Consider the following 14,187-nt stretch of genomic DNA (forward strand, 5'->3'; position numbering starts at 1 on the left):
TACCTTTGCATTTTCTCGCATGCTGCCCTTTCTGTATGGAGAAAAATCCCTGAGAAAATCTGTGCAACCAACACCTGATCCTCCTTCGAATCCCTCCTTGAGACTCTGCTCTGTTGTGATTCTGGAAAAACACTTGACAGTGAGTGACTAGCTTGGCAGGGGGGGAGGTGGGGCTGTGCCTCTTCCCCTTCCTTCCCTCTCCTTATTTTTACCAAACTCCCAGCCCCAATCCTGCCATTCCCCTCACTTGGCCCTCCCCCTACTTAAACAAACAGTAATGACAAAACAGGAAATTGCACCGAAGTATTGTAAGGGCCCTACTGTCAATCAAACATTAGTCCCTCCCCTTGTCCCCTGCCCACCTGTCACAGGAAGTCCCACCCCTGGGGGTATTACTTCTGGAGTCAGGCCGGACACATGACTGGAAGCAAGGTGTGTCATCTGACCACTCTAAGAACTCCTCCCCCTCCCTCTACCAATCAGGATGGGTTTCACCCCCTTAGGACCGCCCTGAGATGTGATTTGACCAATGAGGGGGAGTTCCAGGACAGGGTGACCTGTCCGGAAGTGGGTCATGTGACCCCTCTTAGAACTCCTCCCACCATCCTCTACCAATCAGGAGGGGTTTCAGCTGCTGGGGACCACTCCCAAGAGGACATTTGAACAATAGGGGGAGTTCTGGGATGGGGTGACCTGTCCGGAAGTGGTTCATGTGACCCCTCTAAGAATTCCCCCCAATGCCCTCTACCAATTGGGATGGATTTCGGCCACAGAGGACTGCCCTGAGAACAGATTTGACCAAAATAGGGCAGGTTCTGGGGTAGGTTGAACCGCCCAGAAGACGGTCATGTGACCCCTCTAAGAACTCCTCCCACCACCCTCTGCCAATCATAGCACAGCACTACTACCCCATAAGTCCCAGCTCTGGGAAGAAGAGGCCATCTCTTACCAAGAATGCATGTTTTAGAACTTGTGGAGATGCTGAGAGTAAACATGGACTCCTTCACCACCCCTGTGAAAACTTCAGACTTTGTTTTAGCCTCGAGGGCCTTCAACCATCCCCGGAGAAAGTGCTACATCAGCAACAGTTCTGAGGAGGAGGACGGAGCGGCCGAGGGGAGCCCTTTGGCCCAGCCGTTGCTGGATACGTCGGAACCCAACCCTGAAACCCAGCTACTCGTGAGACAACCCAATGAGCGTGCTGGCCTCTCGTCGTCCACCCTCATGGTGGAGGAAGGCGAACGCAGCTCAGGGTGGGGTTAGGAACTGGGGTTGTGTAAATCTAAACACAAGCAGTTGGAACTTACACTTGTTTCTTTTCTGGAAATCTCTGGACAGCTCAACTATGCCTTTCTGGAGGCCCTGGACAGTGTTGCATCAAGCAGCGAAAATGAACTGGACCTGCCTTGTTTTTGCTCAACGCTGATACAAATTGTTGAAGAGGAGTCGGAGGATGACGGCTATGAGGAGTTTAGGAGGAGGCTTGGCATGGAACTAACTGAGCCAGTGCTACATCGGAGTGTAAAAAAGTAATGTGGACTATTGCTTATTGCTGTTTATGCTGTCTTTAATCATTGTCTTAGGGAAAGCTTTTTGAAGATTGTGAGGGCTGTGTCATAGATGCGCCAGGCCAGCGGCACCATGACTGTGTGGCTTGGACTTAATGGATATAAACTGCAAGCTCTGGGGCTTGTGTGCTGAGCTGTGTTTGGAAAGCTTATTAAATACTGTTATTGCCATAGGTGATGCTATGCAATGTCTGTGCTTAACTCAAGAACATTTAGCACAAGGGGTGACCTTGATAAATGCTGTGCAATTCAGTGGAAACCCTGACCGTGTTTTAAAGAAAATGACCAAACCAGAAGATGCTGCTTACAGCCTCATATTGACTGTCTGTTCCGCACAAAAAGTTACAGAACCCTGCTTAAGAAAAAGACTATTTGTAAGAAATCTAAAAGGATTAAGTTAGAGAATGGTGAGGGGACAAACATGTGATATAAAACTTGGTAGCTGTAACTAAAAAAAAATCTATTGAAAAGGGCTTTGTGACTATCTGTGTTTCTGTTAGAAGGTCTCTGTCTCTTAAGTGAGATAAAAGTTTTAATGGAGCATCTTGGTTTGTTTTCAAGGAGCTGTATGTCTTTTAAATAAAAAAATAGTTTGTGAGAACCTAGCTCTTGTGTCTTTGTGTAAAAGAGACCCATTTACAGCAAAAAGCTAAAATGTATGGTGTGGAATTTTGTGAGGGGGAAAAAACCCTAAAAATGTGTTTACAATTAAAAAAAAACAGGGATGGTTCAGACACGTGTTTGAGTACAATGGAGCTGACCCACCGTGTTGAATGAATGGTTTTAATCACACCCCCACTGAATAGCCAGGGTGACTGAGATTACCCACCCTTGTTGCCATCAGGGTTAATCGTATTAGTGATCAGTAATTAAATTTGCCGAGTGTACACCCACAGTAAGGGAGGTGGGTAGGTGAGGATAGTGAGCTCTGGTTAATATGAAATGAAATAAAACCTCAGGAGTTTGCAGACGCTATTGGACAGTTCAAATATAACCCCAGAAGTTGATAGAACTCTATTGGACAGTTTAAATATAATCCAGGAGTTGGTTGTACCCTATGGGTCACTCTTTCTAGCAATATTAATTAAATTAATTTATTTACAAAAATGAAGAAGGGTTTAACCCAATACTGAAATGTTTCAAGGGTTCACAAACCTCCGCCATACTTTAGAACAAGCATGTGCTCTAAAGTTAATCAAACATTTAAAAGCTGTGGGTATTTCTAGGGTGCTTACTATGGTTGTGATACACCCAGTTTATTTCAAAAACAACCCCCAAACTTTAAGCATGAAAGAAACATGTTTAAAAAACAAACAAACAAACCCCAAGACATTCATTGATATCTGCAAGGGGCCCCGACTTGGGAATGGGGGTACAGGAACATTAAGGATTGTTGTATATTGTGATTTACTGTTTTTTCATTGAAACAGAAAAATGTATTTTAACTAAAAGAAAAAAAAATAGCCAAAAGCAGCCCGGTTGTGCAGACAACTTAATTCCCCCACCCCAGATCACAAAAGGGAATGTTAGGGGACGGGTGCATAAAGTCCTTAAAAGCAGCAAAGAGTCCTGTGTGCTCCAGTACGTCTGTTAGTCTATAAGGTGCCACAGGACTCTTTGCTGCTTTTACAGATCCGGACTAACACGGCTACCCCTCTGATACTAAAGTCCTTAAGTATCTATTAATTCAGAGTTGTGGTGATCGAATCAACCTGCTAACTACAGACTTTTGAAGTCTGTTTGAAACAAAGAATTAGGATGGTATAAAAACCTCAGTTTTTTGGAGACTGTCCTCTTTCAACAGAAACTATCTTGAATTGAATTGCTGCTGGACTGCAAGAGGAGGTATGCTCCCTGTTTTTAACTCTGAAAATATATATTATATAATGTCACTCTTTGGCCATGCTGTCCTTACTAAATAATGGTACCTATCTTTATTGCAGTGTGATCTGTTTAGGGTGGAGCCAGTAACTTTAAGCTGCATTTCACCACCAGGTCAAGGTGGTAAAAACCAAAACCCATTTTTAACTATAATTGTGTTTAATACTGTTAAATTTTAAAAAAAAAACTTCAGGTATTACACAGATTGTATAGGGGTGTCATAACTATAAAGGGAAGGGTAACAGCTCTCCTGTGTACAGTACTAAAATCCCTCCTGGCCAGAGACTCCAAAATCCTTTTACCTGTAAAGGGTTAAGAAGCTCGGGTAACCTGGCTGACACCTGACCCAAAGGACCAATAAGGGGACAAGATACTTTCAAATCTTGGGGGGGGGGGGGGGGAAGGCTTTTGTGTGTGCTCTTTGTTTTAAGGGGTTGTTCGCTCTTGGGACTGAGAGGGACCAGACATCAATCCAGGTTCTCCCCATCTTTCTAAACAAGTCTCTCTTATTTCAAACTTGTAAGTAAAAAAGCCAGGCAAGGCGTCTTAGTTTTACTTTGTTTTCTCAACTTGTAAATGTATCTTTTACTAGAGTGTTTATCTTTGTTTGCTGTACTTTGAACCTAAGACAGAGGGGGGTCCTCTGAGCTCTTTAAGTTTGATTACCCTGTAAAGTTATTTTCCATACTGATTTTACAGAGATGATTTTTACCTTTTTCTTTAATTAAAAGCCTTCTTTTTAAGAACCTGATTGATTTCTCCTTGTTTTAAGATCCAAGGGGGTTTGGATCTGTATTCACCAGGAGTTGGTGAAAGGAAGGAGGGGGGAAGGGTCAATTTCTCCTTGTTTAAGCTCCAAGGAGTTTGGAGTTTGAAAACTGAAGGTATGGTGTGTCTCAAACTAATAGAGTATTTTTCTGTGCAAAATGGTTTTTAAAAGTTGATTTTTAAAAGCAGTTTGGTTTTTATTCTGCAAAAAAAAATGTGTTTTTTTTAAATGGGGTTGTTTGTCTTCTTAAAAGAGTTGGCTTTAATGTTTAAATTGTTAGTAATTCAGGGGCCTAAGCTAGAGATAAGTGTGGGTGTTTAAAAAAGCATTCTGTTGCAAACTGTTGGTTTGGTGTTTTAAACTGCTGGTCTGTGTCTGTGCAAAACATAGGGTTTTTTTTTTTTTTTTAAAGTATATGGCTGCAAAGTATTAGTTTGAAACACACCAAACTAACGGGTTTCTGTGCAAAATGTGTTTTAAAATAGATTTTTAAAATTGGTTTTTAAAGCAGTTCGGTTTTTTACTCTGCACAATGAGATGTATTTTTAAAAAATGTTTGTGGGGTTTTTTTTTAAGTGGTAGAAATAAACTCAAAACCTGTGTTTGTTCTACAACCGAAATGGATTATTTTGTTTTAAAGCTATGACTTTTTAAATAGAAAAAGACCCTAATGAGTATTTTATTTTTAAGTTTACAAGACAGTTTCATATGTTTTATAATAATAACATTGTCTGTTCCAGAGTACGGTCAAAACCTGAGAGATCCTTAGACCAGAGGGCAAACAAGCTCAAAAGAAAAAGGAAAGAGACAGCTGAAAAGGAAAATTCACCAGCATCAGTGACTGATGGATGGATGAAGCCCAGTAAATATATTTTGCTTATTGGTTTGGTTGTTTTATGAGGTTGTGTATTTTAAATAAATACATAGGTGTGGGTGAGAAAAATGGTAACGTTAAGTTTTGTAAAATGTTTTTCCCCCTCATTAGACATGTGAAGCTCTCCTGACAATGCTGTAGTCGGAGCTACAGGGACACCTCCACCAGAAGTGCCAAAGAACCAGGAATCTGCTTTGAGACCTTTAACAACGCCAACACAAAACAGCACAAGAGTGCAGATGAAGCATCAGGGCAGTCTCATAGACTCATAGACTTTAAGGTCAGAAGGGACCATTATGATCATCTAGTCTGACCTCCTGCACAACGCAGGCCACAGAATCTCACCCACCCACTCCTGTAACAAACCCCTAAGCTATGTCTGAGTTATCGAAATCCTCAAATCATGGTTTAAAGACCTCAAGGTGCAGAGAATCCTCCAGAAAGTGACCTGTGCCCCACGCTGCAGAGGAAGGCGAAAAACCTCCAGGGCCTCTGCCAATCTGCCCTAGAGGAAAATTCCTTCCCGACCCCAAATATGGTGATCAGCTAAACCCTGAGCATGTGGGCAAGACTCACCAGCCAGACACCCAGGAAAGAATTCTCTGTAGTAACTCAGATCCCACCCCATCTAACATCCCATCACAAGCCATTGGGCATATTTACCGATAATAATCAAAGATCAATTAATTGCCAAAATTAGGTTATCTCATCATACCATCCCCTCCATAAACTTATCCAGCTTAGTCTTGAAGACAGATATGTCTTTTGACCCCACTACTCCCTTGGAAGGCTGTTCCAGAACTTCACTCCTCTAATGGTTAGAAACCTTCATCTAATTTCAAGTCTAATCTTCCTAATGTCCAGTTTATATCCATTTGTTCTTGTGTCCACACCAGTACTGAGCTTAAATAATTCCTCTCCCTCCCTGATATTTATCCCTCTGATATATTTATAAAGAACAATCATATCTCACCTCAGCCTTCTTTTGGTTAGGCTAAACAAGCCAAACTCTTTGAGTCTCCTTTCATAAGACAGGTTTTCCATTCCTCGGATCATCCTGGTAGCCCTTCTCTGTACCTGTTCCACTTTTCTCACCCAGCAGGCCTGACTATTCATGGAAAGGGGCTTGGGTAAAAGGGGCACACTCAAGGGTACACATCAGCTAAGATGTAAACAAAAGAGGGAACAGTGCTTGGGGGATAAACAGATGGCTGCCCAAAAGTTCCAGGCCAGGGTCACTGTAAATTTTTTTTAAAAGGCTAAAGAGGTAATGAGGGGAAAAAAAGAGATGCCCCCTACTTGAGGCTCTCAGACTGGCTTGTCTGAAAATGGGGAGGTGGAAAACTAGCCTGTCCCTAAGATGGACGACGTGGTCAAGGCCCTAATACAAGCCACCAAAATGTACTAGTCATCCTTGACTACGCCACATGGTATCCAGAAGTCATTCCCTTTAAGAAACTCCACATCCAAGGCAATAGCAAAAGAACTACTCCAGGTTTTTGCCAGAGTGGGCATCCCTAAGGAGATTCTGACTGACCAAGGAATCCCCTTCATGTCAAAATTAATGAAGGACTTGTATACCCTGCTCTGCATCCAGGCCCTATGGACCTCAGTCTATCATCCACAAACAGATGGCCTGGTCGAGCGGTTTAACCGTACCCTTAAAAGTATGATCCGGAAGGTGGTAGCACAGGATGGAAAAGACTGGGATACCCTTCTACCGTACCTGATGTTTACAATACAGGAAGTCCCCCAGGCATCCACTGGTTTCTCTCCCTTTGAGCTACTATACGGACGCCACCCACATGGAATATTAGATATCGCAAAGGAGGATTGGGAAGAACAACCCAACCCAGGAAAGAATGTCATTGAGCATGTGACACAGATGAGAGAGCGAATAGCTCGAGTAACCCCCATAGTACGAGAACATTTGGAAAAAGCACAAGAGGCCCAATGGACATATTACAACCGTTGGGTGAAAGTACGGAGATTTCAGCCAGGGGAACGAGTGATGGTGCTAGTGCCGACAGCAGAAAGCAAACTCCTGGTCAGCTGGCATGGGCTGTATGAGATAGTGGAAGCCATTCGGGAGGTAGACTATAAGGTCAGACAACCAGACCGCCGGAGGCCAGAGCAGATCTACCATGTCAACTTACTGAAGCCCTGGCGTGACCGAGAGACGTGCCTGGTCATTCAGGGAGCTGCACCCCAGACAGACAACCCACAGGGGCAGGTGAGGATATCCCCCAAATTAACCCCAGAACAACGAACAGAGGTCATTGATATGATCCAATGGAACCAAGATGTGTTCTGTACACAGCCGGGCCGTACAACACTGGTCCAACATCATATCGTTACCAGTCCAGGAGTAAGGGTGATGATAAGACCATACTGAATACCGGAAGCTAAAAGGGAAGAAATTAGGACGGAAGTGCAGAAGATGCTGGGACTCAGGGTTATTGAAGAATCCCACAGCCAGTGGTCCAGCCCTATCATCCTAGTCCCCAAGCCTGATGGCAACCTGAGGTTTTGCAATGACTTCCGGAAGTTGAATGAAGTATCCAAATTCGATGCCTATCCGATACCATGCATCGACGAGCTAGTTGATCAGTTAGGCAAGGCCCAATACCTAACCACACTGGACCTGACCAAAGGATATTGGCAAATTCCCCTGGCCAAGGATGCCAAGGAAAAGACTGCCTTCTCTACACCCGATGGTCTGTTCCAATACACTGTCCTCCCTTTCGGACTCCATGGGGCCCCTGTAACATTCCAATGACTTATGGACAAATTGCTGTGACCCCATACCAAGTATGCAGCCGCCTATTTAGACAACATAGTCATCCATAGCCCTGACTGGGAAACACACCTAGGAAAAGTAAAAGCGGTCCTACACACCCTTCGGAAGGCCGGCCTCACTGCCAACCCTCCCAAGTGCATAATAGGGATAGCTGAGGCCAGATACCTCGGGTATGTAGTAGGGAGAGGCTTGGTGAAAATCCAATGGAACAATGTGGAGGCAATACAGGATTGGCCTCGACCGGTCTGCGAAAAGCAGGTCAGAGCATTTCTAGGGATAGTAGGGTACTATCGGAGATTCATACCTGATTTTGCCACAAGAGTGGAGCCATTGATGGATCTGATAAAAGCTTGGGGCCCTGAGATAGTAAAGTGGATTGATGCAGCGGAAGAGGCATTCGCAGACTTAAGGACAGCCCTTTGCTGTCGTCCAGTACTCATAGCACCAGACTTCAAGAAGGAATTGGTCCTACAAACAGATGCCTTGGAGGTAGGGCTAGGAGCCATCCTTTCGCAGACGATAGGGGAGGAGGAACACCCGATCCTGTACCTCAGCCGGAAACTCCTCTCCAGGGAACAAAAATATGCTGTTGTTGAAAAGGAATGTTTGGTGGTAAAATGGGCCATGGAGACTCTCCACTACTACCTACTGGGGCGGCGGTTTACCCTCGTGACAGACCATGCCCCACTCCAATGGATGCACAGAAACAAGGAGAAGAATGCGAGAGTGACTAGATGGTTCCTCTCCCTACAACTCTTCCATTTCTGGGTACAGCATAGGGCCAGAAGCCAACACGGCAACGCTGATGGCCTATCACGACAGCACTGCCTCTCGTCCAAAGTAGCCCAACCCCATGGTGTTGAGCGTGGGGAGAAGGAATGGATATGTGATACAGCATGGCCGGAGGTCAGCAGGAGAGTGATAGAGGGGAGATATGTAAGCCCCAGGATGATGAGAACCTTATTCCCTGTAGAGGGAAGAGAGGTTGCTATAGATTAATTAGAGCATCTGAAGCTAATTAGAGCACCTGAAGCCAATTAGAGCACCTGAAGCCAGTCACCTGATAAAAACCCCCTGCTTCAATCAGACAGGGGAAGGGGTTGAAGCAGAGTGATTTGGTGTTGGAGTGGAGAGCAGTTTGGAGGAGAGCAGTTTGGAGAAGTGCTGTGGCGGGCCAGAAGACCAAGACCCTAGGTAAAGGGAAACCCGGCTTGTGCAGAGCAGAGGGACTCTACAGACACAAGGGGTTGGGAGAAACTTGGCCCAAGCGGAGAGAGGGCAGGAAAGCCCCACAAGCTGAAGGGCCAGAGAGGGAAGTAGCCCAGGGGAAGGAATCGCTAGTTCAAGTGGTTCACCGCTATCCCTAGGGTCCCTGGGCTGGGACCCGGAGTAGAGGGCAGGCCTGGGTCCCTCCCTCTCCACTCCCCTTTTCTGGGACACTAGTGGGACAGTTGATACCCCAATTCAGGTGTGAGAAATGGCACCCTGAACCCCCCACAAGAGGAGAAAGCACGGGACCCATCATAATAGTACCGGCAGTTTGCCGCAATGTGCATAGAACTGATCACTCAGGGTAGTAAACTAATGTGTGTGGAAGTTAAGGCCCTGGGTATTGGTTTTATAGACTCTTTAAACTTCTTGCCCATGAAGCTTAGCAAGCTCCTGGAGGCAATGGGGTTTAAAGGGTGCAAAGGGTATTTTCCACATTTTTTTAAAATTTTCGAAAAACAAAATTACGTGGGGTCTATGTTCGGTGTGAAGAACTATGGTGTAGAAAGCATGATGCCAAGGGAGAAAGCATAGTTACTTGATGGGTATTGGGACCACAGATATGAGACGTTTGACTTGCAGAAACAGCTGGGATATTACTGTCAGCAGGATGTCAAAATTTTGAGACAGGCCAGTATTCTATACAGAAAAGAGATTATGAAAATGACGGAGATGGGAGATATAGTAGAGAGAGGCCCTGGTAAATTCACTGAGATAAAACTGTGTATAGATCCATTCCGGTACATAACGCTGGCATCTGTCTGCATGGCTATGTACATGTTTATGTTTTTGGAGTCTAACATGGTAGCTCTTCTCCCTCCAAACAACTACCACAGGCAGAAAAAGAGATATTCGACCCCATCTATTCAGTGGCTGTCGTATACCTCTCCCAAAGAAAATATACAGATACAGCATGATTTACAAGGTGGGGAACTACAGGTAGGCCCCTACTGTGACGTTGCACTCTATATGATTTTATGAAAATATGCTAATGAGTTTGAATATAATGTAACTAAAATATGCTTCGTGCAAAAGGTCTCTTGTAAGGTATCATTACAAATCTTATAGTCTACTGAGTGTGGCCATCCTATTTGTATAAATGTACCACTCTTGTATCTGAAACTAGAAATATGAAATATAACTCTGAGGGCCTATTGTAACTATGTGAAGTGTGGGCCATTAATAGTGGTTTGGAATCTTGATGACTCCCATTAACCAGGACAATTGACTGCAGATGGCTCTGTTTTACCTGTAAGTCTTCCTGTATATGTGTGTGCTCGCAAGTGGGTAATGAAGTCTTACAGTGACATGTGATCATTTCACCTTAACGGGAATCCATCTTTAACCTGGTGCTTTTCCATTTAGAAGGAGGGGTGGGAACCCAGAGGGACAAAGGATTCCCACCTTATGCAAAATATATATAAATGGGTGGAGGAGAACAGAGTGGGGAGCCATCTGAGAAATCCCCTAGCTACCACCTGAGCTGGAACAAGGGCTGTACCAGGGGAAAGGACTGTGCCCAGATTAGGAAGGTGTCCAGTCTGTGAAAGAAACTTATTGAAACATCTCTCAGGGTGAGATTTTATCTGTACTCAGTTGTATTACTGTATTAGGCTTAGATTTGCATGTTTTATTTTATTTCACTTGGTAATTCACTTTGTTCTGTCTGTTAATACTTGGAACCACTTAAATCCTATTTCCTGTATATAATAAAATCACTTTTTACTTATTAATTAACCCAGAGTAGGTATTAATACCTGGGGAGGCAAACAGCTGTGCATATCTCTCTATCAGTGTTATAAAGGGCAACCAGTTTATGAGTTTACCCTGTGAAAGCTTTATACAGGGTAAAACGGATTTATTTGGGGTTTAGACCCCATTGGGAGTTGGGCATCTGAGTGTTAAAGACAGGAACACTTCTGTAAGTTGCTTTCAGTTAAGTCTGCAGCTTTGGGGCACGTGGTTGAGACCCTGGGTCTGTGTTGGAGCAGACTGGCATGTGCTGGGTGCTGGATTCCCAGGCTGGCAGGGAAAGCAGAGGCAGAAGTAGTCTTGGCACATCAGTCGGTAGTTCCCCAGGGAGTTTCTGTGATCCAACCCGTCACACCTATGTTTTAGACGGTTACGCCAGTGTTGACGGGGTACACACAGCCTTTGAGTTTAACGGGTGTTTTTTCCACGGCTGTTATTGAAAAAAAGTACAGAACCCTATGACAGGGACAACTTTTGGGCTTCTTTATTACAAGACGCAGCTCAAGACCGACTATCTGAAAAGACTTGGTTTTGTAGTGAGGACTCTCTGGGAGCACTAGTGGGCGATGATGAAAGAAACAGACAGGGAGCTTGCAGGTTTTTTAAACCGAGCCCGGTTGCCCCAGCCTCTCATGCCTAGGGATGCTCTTTTTGAGGGGAGGACAAACGCTATCCGCCTGTATTACAAACCTAACCCTGGGAAGAAATCCACTATTATGAGTTACAAACCTGTACTCTTTCATAAACAAACCAAAGAATACCCTATTGGACACTCCAATATAGTTTATGGCAAATTTGGACCCCTCACAAATTATTTTGGAATTGAAAAAGTTAAAGTGTACTCCCCGCAAGGCCTCTTTTCCCCATTGTTACCTGTCAGAGTGGGTGGCAAGCTTATGTTCCCGCTATGCCGAACCTGTGCAGAAACCGAGCAGTGGGAGACATGCACCCATACTGACGAGGAGCGGGCCATCCTGGGGACTTGGTGCATGGTGGAATTGAACGTGGCCATAGCGAAGGGGTACGCAGTGGCTCAAATCTATGAAATCTGGCATTTTAATGAAAAATCTGATAAACTCTTTTCAGAGTACATAAAATTACACCTCCGCCAGAAACAAGATGCAGCTGGTGCACAGTTGAAGAAAAATAAAATAAGTATGTTAACGATTTCTACCAGAAAGAAGGCGTGCATTTACGCCAACACGAGAGCAGGTTGAATCCCGCTAAACTCCCAAATCGCTAAACTATTTTTAAATTCTCTGTGCGGCAAATTCGGACAAAGAACAAACCTTCCCAATACCAGCATCATGAGAGACCCTGACAAACTCTTTCAATACCTGTTTTTCCCCAATTACGAGGTTTCATCCTGTGAGTTTATCAATGATGAAACAGCATACATGTCTTGGAAGCATGCAAAAGACCGATACTCGGTCCTGGCAATAACAATGTCTTCATAACCTATTTCACCACCGCTTACGCCTGCTTAGAACTATACAACCTTCTAATCAGGCTGCAAGAGTGGTGCTTGTACCACGACACTGACTCGTGATATTTGTGAAAGGGAGGGTGACTGGAATCCCCCTCTGGGGGATTATTTAGGGGACCTCACGAGCGAGATCCCGCCAGATCAACACATCACCAAGTTTGTGTCGGCAGGCCTGAAAACATATGGGTATAAACTGTCAGGAGGAAAGGCTTGTATGAAAGTCAAATGGATTACCCTGAACATAGCAAACTGTGAAAAGATCAACTTTGACAGTTTGAAAGATCTAGTCCTGGACTTTTGCACGGGCCTGCGAGAAAACACCTCAAAAAAGATAGAGGTGCAGCAAACCTCTATTGTAAGGGACAAAAATCAGTGGCAAATAAAGACAAAACCCTTTAGAAAACACAGAAAGTTGTTTACAACAAGGGGGTTCTAGGAGAACGGTTTAAAACCCTGCCCTATGGCTTTTGAAAAGGGATACAAGGTGGAAACACCTCTTTTCTGCAATTCTCACGGGGCCTACCAACTGCGGGAAAAATTACTATATAAAAAATGTGTTGGATAATGTCGAACAAACATTGTCTGTTATGCCTGAGAATGTTGTGTGGTGTTACAGTTGTTGGCAACCTCTGTATAAAGAACTGTTCTGTAAATATCCCTCTATCAATTTTGTGGAGGGCCTGCCCGATGCTTTTGACGATGATCATTTGTTTCCTACCAATAAAGTAAACATGATTATAGTAGACGATCTGATGAACTCTGCTTGTGAAAGCGATGAAATTGAGAAAGCCTTTACCAAGTACAGGAGTACTTGTGGCACCTTAGAGACTAACAATTTTATTTGAGCATAAGCTTTCGTGGGCTACAGCCCACTTCATCGGATGCATAGAATGGAACATATAGTGAGGAGATATATATACATACAGAGAACATGAAAAGGTGAGAGTTGCCCTACGAACTCTAAGAGGCTAATTAATTAAGATGAGCTATTATCAGCAGGAGAAAAAAAAACATTTGTAGTGATAATCAAGATAGCCCATTCCAGACAGTTTGACAAGAAGGTGTGAGGATACTTAACATGGGGAAATCGATTCAATGTGTGTAATGGCTCAGCCATTCCCAGTCTCTATTTAAGCCTAAATTGATGGTATCTAGTTTGCATATTAATTCAAGTTCAGCTGTTTCTCGCTGGGAAATTTCTGTTGCAAAATTGCCACCTTTAAGTCTGTTACTGAGTGACCAGAGAGGTTGAACTGTTCTCCTACTGGTTTTTGAATGTTATGATTCCTGATGTCAGATTTGTGTCCATTTATTCTTTTGCATAGACACTGTCCAGTTTGTCTTCACCCACAACTATTTCACATTTGGGGACAATATATACCTTCAAGTCAGCGGCACAGTATGCCAACATTTTTATGGCTGACTTAGAACAACGCTTCCTTAGCTCTCGTCCCCTAACGCCCCTACTCTACTTGCGCTACATTGATGACAACTTCCTCATCTGGACCCATGGAAAAGAAGCCCTTGAGGAATTCCACCATGATTTCAACAATTTCCATCCCACCATCAACCTCAGCCTAGACCAATCCACACAAGCAGTCCATTTCCTTGACACTACTGTGCTAATCAGAGATGGTCACATAAACACCATCCTATACTGGAAACCTACTGACCGTTATACTTACCTACATGCCTCCAGCTTCCATCCAGGACACACCACACAATCCATTGTCTACAGCCAATCTCTAAGATACAACTGCATTTGCTCCAATCCCTCAGACAGAGACA

Source organism: Emys orbicularis, chromosome 1, assembly GCF_028017835.1.
Source record: "Emys orbicularis isolate rEmyOrb1 chromosome 1, rEmyOrb1.hap1, whole genome shotgun sequence".
Taxonomy (NCBI): domain Eukaryota; kingdom Metazoa; phylum Chordata; order Testudines; family Emydidae; genus Emys; species Emys orbicularis.